Here is a 10083-nt window from a genome sequence, read left to right as displayed (position 1 = left end):
TACAATATAAATTAATTGAACAACTATACTTAACAAATAAATGTAGACATTTGACCAATGTGATTCTTTTATTTCAAATATATATGTTTACAAAAAGCTAGGCTTTTAGTATACACTCTAATAATCTTCCACTTATACTAAAAGGCTAAGCTATCATATCTGCTGTCATACATCTGATTCCCAACCCTTCAACATGCCCATCAAAAGCTCTTGCCTTAAGGGCCTTAGTGAGGATCTCTCAGGCTATCATCTGATGCAATCTAGGTGGCAACAACTTCTCGTTATACGATGTCTCGTATTGGGTGGTACTTGCACTCTATTGTGTTTTACTTGCCTTATAGAATTATGGTTCCTTTGAGTTTGCTACTGCACCACTATTATTACAAAAATTGTAATAATTTTGGACAAACCAGAAATCATGTCTAAGTCCATCATGAAGTTTCTGAGCCATATAACTTCTGTGGTTGCCTCAGAGGCTGCCACATACTCAGCTTCTATGGTGGAGTCTGGAAAAGCACCTATGCTTAACACTCCTCCAAAGATATGGCTTCACCTCCTAAAATAAACATAAAGCCCTGAGGTCATCTTACTATTGTCCCTATCTGATTGGAAGTCAAAATTTGTGTAACTCACAGGGATCAAATCATCTGCCTTGTAAACTAGCATATAATCTTTAGTCCCTCTAAGATACTTTAATATATGCTTTACGGCAGTTTAGTGTCCTGGTCCTAGGTTACTTCGATATCTGCTAACTATGCCCTGGGCAAAACAAATATCCGGTCCCGTGCACAACATAGCATACATTAGGCTTCCGACAACCGAAGCATAAGGAACTGCCTTCATGTCCTTTTATATCCTTTGATGTCTTTGGAGACATCTCTTTAGATAAAGGTACTCCATGCTGAAAAGGTAAGAAACCTTTCTTGGAGTTTTGCATGCTAAAACAAGATAGAATTGTATGAAGCTCGGGATAAGCACAACATTCTTTTCTTGTGATCACTTTGATCCCGAGAATATGTGTGCATTCTCCCAAGTCTTTCATATCGAATTGTTTGGACAACCATACCCTTACTTCCGACAACACTTTGATATTGTTTCCAACTACCAAAAATGTCATCTACGTATAGTACAAGAAATACCACCACGTTTCCATCACACTTCTTGTATACAAAACTCATCGGGTTACTGAATAAATCCATTCGACTAGATTACTTCATTAAATCGGATGTTCCAAGACCTTGAAGCTTTGCTTTAGTCCATAGATTGATTGAGCTTGCACACAAGATGCTCTTTTCCCTTTGCAATGAACCCTTCTGGTTGCTTTATATGGATGTTTTCTTCAAGACTTCCATTAAGGAAAACTGTCTTGACATCCACTTACCAAATCTCATAGTCCAATAGATAAAAGAATCTGGATAGACGTGAGCATGGCTACCGGTGAGAAAGTTTCCTTTTTCAACAAGCCTTGCTTTGAAAGTTTCCACCTTCCCGTCTATCCCTCTTTTCCTATTGTAGACTCAATGGCTTTTACACCATCTGGTGGCTCTACAAGCTCCCAGACTTTATTAGAATACATATATTCTAATTCTGTATTCATTGCTCTTTGCCAAGATACTGCATCCTTATCTTGGAGCACTTCGTCATATGTCCGGGGATCAGGTTCATATTCGCTAGGGATCAAGTCCAAAGACTTTCCCAAAACATGAATCTTTCAGGTTGTCTAACAACCCTCCCACTACGATGAGACACTGTCTGTAATTGTGTATCATTTGTGATACGTGTTGCAGTTTCTTGTGATATTTCATCTTGTACAATTGGTACTAGATTAGACGTGTCCTTTATTATTTCTTTAAGAGCAAATTTACTTATGGGCTTGTGGTTCATTACATAGTCCTCTTCTGAAAAATCGGGCATTGGTGCTAACCATGACCTTCTGATTTTTAGGACTATAAACCTCCTTTCGTTTCTCTAGGATAACCCTCAAACAAGTGAACTCCTGTCCATCTTATTAGTATCTCCCTTCAACACATGTGTTGGACTACCCTGAATCTGAATATGCTTCAAATTAGGCTTAAGCATATTATGCAATTTTATGTTAGTAGAGAGTTCTACTATATTCACTTCGTTTCCAGAATATATCCTTAAAACGAATTTGATAATTTTCTGAATGACTCATCGATCTAATCATTTCCATAAGAGTCCTATACCTTCTTATTACACCATTCTGTTGGAGTGTACCAGGTGCAGTTAGTTGGGATTGAATCCCGACTTCTGATAAGTGACTCCTAAAATCTCCCAAGAGGTACTTGCCACTATGATCTCAGCGTAGTGTCTTGATACTTTTACCTTGACGTTACTCCACATCTGCCTAATACCTTCTGAACTTATCAAAGCACTTAGACTTACGGCGCATCAAGTAAATGTACCAATATTTTTGAATAGTTGTCTATAAAATAGATGAAATATTCGAAACCACCTCTTTCCTGGATAGTCATAGATCTACACAAATCAGAATGAACCAATTCTAACACATCTTTGGCTCTATACCCCTTAGACTTAAAAGCTTCTTGGTTATTCTTCTTTCCAAGTAAGACTCGTAGGTTGGAAAGGTTTTGCACTACCAATAAACCCAAAAGTTCATCGGCTATTATCCTTTGAATCCTACTTAAGTTAATATAACCTAGCCCTAGATGCTAAAGATATGATTGGTTCATTTCTGAAGGTTGCTTTATCTTATTAGAGTTAGAAGATGTGTTATTAATTTCCAATTTGTTGCATCGTGGAAGTTATAAATTGCCAACCAACGTACTAGAACAGATAACTTCCCTCTTTTTCTTGATAATAACTTTGTTATCAAAAGAGACAGTATATCAATCCTTAAATGGTTTTAGAAACTAAAATCAAGTTCTTTCTAAAACTTAGTACGTCCAGACAATCAATGTTTTATTCCTTTCAAAGGATAAATATCTCCCACTACAACAGCTGCTATTTTTATAGCGGTACCCATGTAGACGGTATTTTCCCTTTCATATAGTTGTCAGGTTTCCTAGAACCCCTGTAATGAATTGCAGACATGATCAGTGGCTCCCGTATCTATACATTAGGTACCGGTAGATAACACCACTAAACAAGTTTCAACAACTAATGAATAAAATGCACTTTTATTGTTCTCATTTTTGAGAGGACAACCCACCTTAGAGCCCAAGTTTTGTTTCCAATCCTAATTGGGACTAGTAACTCTATTCTATAGTATAACAACTAGGGGATTGACAAACATTTGAAATCCTAAGAATCACAAAAATATTTGGTCATGACCAACACCTTAAAATCCCTGTGAATTTTGTATGCCACGATAGTATGGTCGTATACAAATTCAAAGATTTTATCCATTAATTTTATTATCTTGTCAACCTAACTTTATAACAAATAAAATTAATAGTTGGTCTATCTTTGATCAAATATTTGGTCAAAACTTTGAATTTAAAATAATATTGATTCCTCAAAACAATATCATTTAAATTCACCAACACCTCAAATACCATGAATTTTACAAGCCACGATAGTGTAGACGTATACAAAATTGAACATTTGTAAGAAGAAGGTTATACCCATTAATAGCCTTGTCAACCTATCTTTATGACAAATAAAATTACCTCAAACATCGTGAATATTTTATGTCACGATTATAACAACCCAAATTTCCTCATTTTGAGCCCCAAAAATAATTCAAAAATATTTTAAAATGCTCTAGAAAAATTCTAGAGATTTTTAGAAATTTTTAGAGTATTTTTATGCAATTTTTGGAGGTCGTTTGGTATTTTTACTAAATGAAAGAAGTTTCGAAAAAAAAAATGTCCAAGCCGAGGTTCGAACTAGCAACCTCTGACTCGGTAAAAACGCAGCTAACCAACTATTCTGCAAGCATTTTGTGAACGAATATGGAGCGAGATATATATAAGTTATAATTGAAACCCTAGTTATAAAAAAAAAAATAAACATAGGTATTATCCCGAATTCTTTCTCCCGAAACCTCTCCTCTCTTTCCCGACGGTGCGGCTTCTCTCAGGCGAAATCCACAGCAGGAGCTGGGCCGTCTCCGGCGGCCGGTGAAGGAGTATTTCTGTGAGGTCTTCACACCGTTGAGGTCCTCTCGTCGAGGAGGGTCCGTGAGCACAAGAAGAGATCGAGAGCTCGAGTTATCCGAACCCTAGAACCTTCCCTCTTCGGCTGTGAGTCCAAGGAACTGAGGTAAGTTGCTACTCACCTGCAGTGGGATAGCTCCGAGGTTTATTCCTTGTTCCTCTTCTTGTTTCCGAATTTAATTTGTTACTTTCCTTGTTTTTTTGGGTTTGCCGTGAGAAGGGATAAGTTTAGTGTTTTCTACCGTGAGGTTGAAAGGATGAACATGGAAAAAAAAGTGTGAGGAACATTTAGTTCCTTTTGGTCACTGGCTGTGCAACAGTTCCGGGAGGAATTTACTTCTGTTGGCTTCAGATTTTAGTTGGTTAGTTAGGTATATGGTTAGATTTCTACAGAATTGGGATTTATGCTGAAAAGTTTTGTTTAGCATGGCATCCATTTCTTTTAGTCCCTACCGTGAGTTCTTGCAGGAAGTTGAGATAGGGTTTGTTTATTTGCTTGTTTAGCTTGTGGTTGCTTAATTCGGATTTAATTATTATCTTGGAGTTAATCAGGATGTGTTTTAAATTTTACAGCAAGTTTAACTTGATCTCTCCACAGTAGCATTGGACTTAAGCTGTACATAACTGGTTAATTTCCCTTTTTCTGCATTAGCTTGGTTAATTTCCCCTTGCTGTCGTGAGTTTGATAAAGAAGAGGAGAAGAGTAGTGGTTCGGTTTGTTTAGAGTTTGTTGCCATGAAAACCTAATCCAGATTAGTAGGTTTGGGATTTTAACATGGAAAGGTATAGTTGTTTGAGTATGTAGCCTTCTCGGTTCCTTTTTGTTTTCTTACAGTGGCACTGAACAGGAGTTTTGAGCTTTGAGTCGTGTTATGCAAAAGACATGAATAGCTATACCTTTGGGAGTGCTCTGTTGGTTTCCTGTGGCTTAATTGGACCCTTTTGTTATCAATTGTTTAACATGCTACTAGATTCTTTGTTAGTGATCCTTTAACTTGCAGTTATAGTTTTAAGTTTAGCATGTTGGTTTCAGATTTCATGAAAACATTTCAGATGTAGATTTTCAGTTTTAGTTTATATATATATCTATGCAACAAACAGCCTTTTATTCCAAGTATATAGTTAGATTTTTCTTTAAGCTTTTAGTTTCCCTTTGTTCTGCTATTAGGCAATGAACATAGAATGGCTTGGATTAAGTATTGGTTTATTAGGCTAATTCGAGGTTGATCCGGCAGTGATTTTGGTTTATTTTATGATGAAGTAGGTAGTGTAATCTCTTTAGTGCAGAAGTGTGGATGAAAGAGTGAAGATGAACACATGTAATATGTTGTTTTGGTTAGTATCATGTATTAAGACTAAAGATGATTTGAATTGATGTAATGAATTTAACAAGTGAGAAGTATGTGAGTAATTTAGATATGCAAGTAGTAAGTTCAGAGTAGAAGTTTAGTTTAGAAGATGAGAAAAGAGATTTATATGTTGATCAATATAGATTTTATACTGAGAATTCCTTTCTGACCATAAGTTTAATGGCATAATTGATGTTCAGAATTAAAGTGCTTGGATGTGTCAATATCAAGGATTCCATTTGGTCTCAGCCGGTTACTCGAATCTGAAATTCTAGGTTTATAATTGCCATGTGAGAATTTTAGTGCAGTTTAGATCTCCTTGAAGTGCAGAATTTTAATGCAGTTGAAATCTCCTTGTAGTGCAGAATTTTAGTGCAGTTTAGATCTCCTTGTAGTGCAGAATTTTAGTGCAGATTTTTATTAAGTATTAGTGTGCAGATTTTATTAAGCATTAGTGAACAGATTTTTATTTAACATTGTAGTACAGAATTTTGTTAAGCATTACAGTAGAGAATTTTGTTAAGAATTGCAGTACAGAATTTTGTTAAGCATTGTAGTGTAGATTTGCTTTAAGTATTTAGTTTCTTTAGCAGTGCAGAATTGCTAATAGATAGCTTATGGATAGCATTGTAGAACAAGGCTTTAGAATTCCCTTAAATATGCATGATTGTGTATTACTTAGTTGAATTCACTTATAGATGCATATGGAAAAATACCCTAACAGTATTTTGAGTTTAAGAAAGTATATGAAAGATAAAGAAAAGAAAAAAAAATGCCAAGGCCTTAAGTAGATCTCAAAGTCAAGACTTTAGGGATTTTGGCACACAAGGTGCTAAAGAAAATGTCGAGGCATTATATATATTAGAAGTATTAAAAGATAACAAGTATTTTACTTTTATCAGTTGCACTATGTTGGACTCTCAGTTGTCCTTGGGTTGGGCTCCCATAGTCGTCCCTAGGTTTAGATAACCTAATATGCTGGACTCTCAGTTGTCCTTCGGTTAGGCTCCCATAGTCGTCCCTAGGTTTAGATAACCTAGTAAACCCTACTAGATTCGGGACCAGCTATCTCGGGTCTAGTTAGGGATGTGCGCATAGCAAGTACAGTTGCCGGACCCAAGAAGAAAGTTGATTATTATTTTGAAGTATTATAAGTATAAGTTTTTGAATAAGTAAAATAAGTTTCACATAAGTATAAAAGTATTAAAGAATAAGTTTTAAACAAGTGAGATAAATGAATAAGTTTAGAACAAATGAATTAAGTTTCACTTTGTTTTAAAATCAGCAAGTTGAGTTTTCTTTTATGCTAGCATGTTATTTAGATTAGCTTACTGTTTTTTGCTATTAGAAGAGCATGAGTAGCCTTACATGTTTAGCATTTCAGCCTGTTTGATTCCTTTACTATTGGGTGAACATGAGTACTCTTCAGTAAGCATGCAGTTAGTTCATGTTATAGATATATGTACATGCATATCGAGTTTTTGTGAGTTAGATAGCGCTTACTAAGCATTTTGCTTATAGATTGCATTTCCTCTTACTGCAGATAAAGGAAGACGAGGAGGAGGTGCGGATGGTGTGTGATGCCAGGACTATGGGAAAGACTTGGGATGTTGTTGAGTTTTCCGTATTTTAGTGATTAATAAATATTGAGATTGTATTTTGAGTTCCATGTCATTTGAGATTGTTTTAGATAGTATGCTAAGATGAATTCAGTATAGTAAGTATGTATTTTTGGTGTTTGACACTTATTTAACTGCGTGGATGTTTAATATATGTTCCAGCCGCCTGTGACTGATGTATACTATGTATGAATTTCAGTTTATGGTCACCGGTACAGGGGAGATGCTGTCAAAATTTTTCGGTAGAGACTCCTCGTGGTTTCGATCTTACCGGTTAAGTAGAATTAGTAGTTAAGTAACGGTGATCCTTAGAGTGTAGTAGTAGTAAGAAGGGTGGTCGTTACAACGATAGTGTGGACGAATACAAATTCAAACATTTGTAAGAGGGGTTTTACCTATTAATTTTATTATCTTGTCAACCTAACAAATAAAATTACCTCAAACACCTTGAATTTTGTATGCCACGATAGTGTAGAGGTATACAACATCTCAACATTTGAAAGAGGGGGTTTTAATTTTATTATCTTGACAACCAATCTTTGTGACAAATTAATAGTTGGGTTTTTCCTTCGGTCACACAAATAATAGCAATAACTCCGATGGGGAGGATACTATTAAATGTGCCTAAGTGTATACCATTACTTGATACTTAGTCCATTAAATAAGATTATACCCCTTCCAATGGGGAAGATCACACGCTCTTAATTAATTTCCTATAACCATCCAAAATGAAAGTTTGATCTAGTGATCCGCAAACAAACTCATCCGATATGGAGGAAGGCACTCAAAGCCAACGCGCAAGTTTGTTTGCATCACTTACAAACCAGTAATGGAGACCGTGGAATTTATTTAAAAATCCCTCTCCCACTTAGTTATTTAAGATGAGGAATATTAACCTATGCAAGCATACATCACATGCACACACACACATCACAGTAAATAAAAGCAATAAATTTGGAAATTAATTTTCCAACTATTATGGCCTTTTCCATCACTGTCCTCCGTGTGCTAACTCTAGCTGCTGTCATCTTTAGCCACTGCCATCAGGTTCAATCGTCGCATCTATCTTGCTTCTTATTCCGCTACGCCTCTGGTCCTCCAATAGCACCACGCCTCGCAAGGATACGATCCGCGACAAAAATAGAATTTTACATATATCGATCCTATATTCCACGAAGGAATGTACATATAATCTAGATCGAAAATAAAATTCTAAAATCCTAGGGCTAATACAGATCCTGCTGTATTAGTTATAAACAATCATGCACACATAAAAATAATGCCCTTGACATGTCCAAGGGTCCAATCACACACAACATCTATAAGTCATAATAGTTGGAGCCTACAACCACAAAGTTAGCACATCCTACTATTATCCTACCTAAATTATATATGACATGTGCATAATCTATTTGAAAACCAAAACACACAGAGGCAAACCCTAGCTCTGATACCAATTGTTGGTTGGTCCTAGGAAGATCGTACCGGTTCCACTGTACAAAAATTTATTACACTACAAGAAATTTTAGATTTAACCACACCTAATAGACAACAGTTTTTCGAGAAACTGTTGTCTTTTTGCCATTTAACAATGGTTTTATTGAAAACCGTTGTTGTTCACCATAATTTTTTTTAAATGACAACGGTTTTTAAAAAACTGTTGTCTAATGTATGTCAAAGACAACGATTTTTAAAAAACTGTTGTCTAATGTATGTCAAAGACAACGGTTTTAAAAAACTGTTGTCTTTTAGCGTTGCTTACATGATAATATACAACAGTTTTATTAAACTGTTGTCTATTGAATGTAGTTGAATCCCAAAAAATTAATAGTTTTTTTTAACTTCACGAAAAAAAACTCACGAACAAAGAGTTTTTTTGTTCGCGTGAGGCTAGGTCACCACTGCCGATTCCCCTTTCCCCTCCTTCCCAACCCGATGTTGATCCTCGCCGCCTATCGACTTCTTCTCCCCGCATACATAACCACCAGCCAAGAGTTACTCAACGTCGGTTGAAGCCTCATTGAGTCGTGCCTTGCTTCGATCAACGCCGACTTTGATTGACATGTCCACTACAACAAATATAATTTTTCGCAGCGCATCATCAACGACGTGCGATTAGAGCACGCTATTAATAATAGTTTTTATGGCGCACCCAATTATATGCGCTGCGGATAATATAATATTTATACAAACGACAACGTGCAAAAATAATATGTTATCATTAAATTTTTCTACGGTTTACAGAGTGCGCTGCTAAAATTTAATATTAACCGCGTGTGAAATACACTATTAATACTTATTATACAATATAAATGATGGTGTGAAAAACATATGTCGTCAATAAATATTATAAAATATCAACAATGTACTTGTGGGTTGTTAATAATTTTAAAAAATTTAAGAATTTTTAAATCCCTAAACTGCCGCATCTAATTATGTCTGCCAAAACATCTGTTTGTCAAAACCCTTCGTCAAATTTTTTCCGCCCAAACATTTCGCCGAACCAACAAAACCCTTGGCAAACTTAAACTCCCTCACCGAAATCTATCTACCGTCGAACCAAAATGCTCTTCGATCCCTAAACTCCGTCCACCGAAATCTTTCTACCGCCGAACCAAAACCTTCGATCGTCAAGCAGTAGATCCCAACGCTGAGGTGATAGACCAGTCTCTTCGCTTCCTTCGCCCGGCGCTTAGGAGACCTCTCTCACTGGTGCGACTACCTCCCGTATGATTCTGCGGCTACCACTGGTAACGTCTAGTATACTGTTGTGACCCTTCTCTAAATCCCTAATCTTCTTCTCTTTCTTCCTCCCGTATGCTGTTGCGACTGCCAGTGGTGTTGTCTGCCAGTTTGATTGTGTCGCGCGGCCTCTACAGCTGCCTTGCCTAGAAGAATCACAAATTCCGCTCGTCGCTATAGGGTTTTTGATCTCACTATCTGAGAAGTCGCCAAGGAACCTAAGCGTGTGTA

The sequence above is a fragment of the Zingiber officinale genome, chromosome 10A (assembly GCF_018446385.1).
Source record: "Zingiber officinale cultivar Zhangliang chromosome 10A, Zo_v1.1, whole genome shotgun sequence".
Taxonomy (NCBI): domain Eukaryota; kingdom Viridiplantae; phylum Streptophyta; class Magnoliopsida; order Zingiberales; family Zingiberaceae; genus Zingiber; species Zingiber officinale.
Note: the sequence above shows the minus strand (reverse complement) of the source record.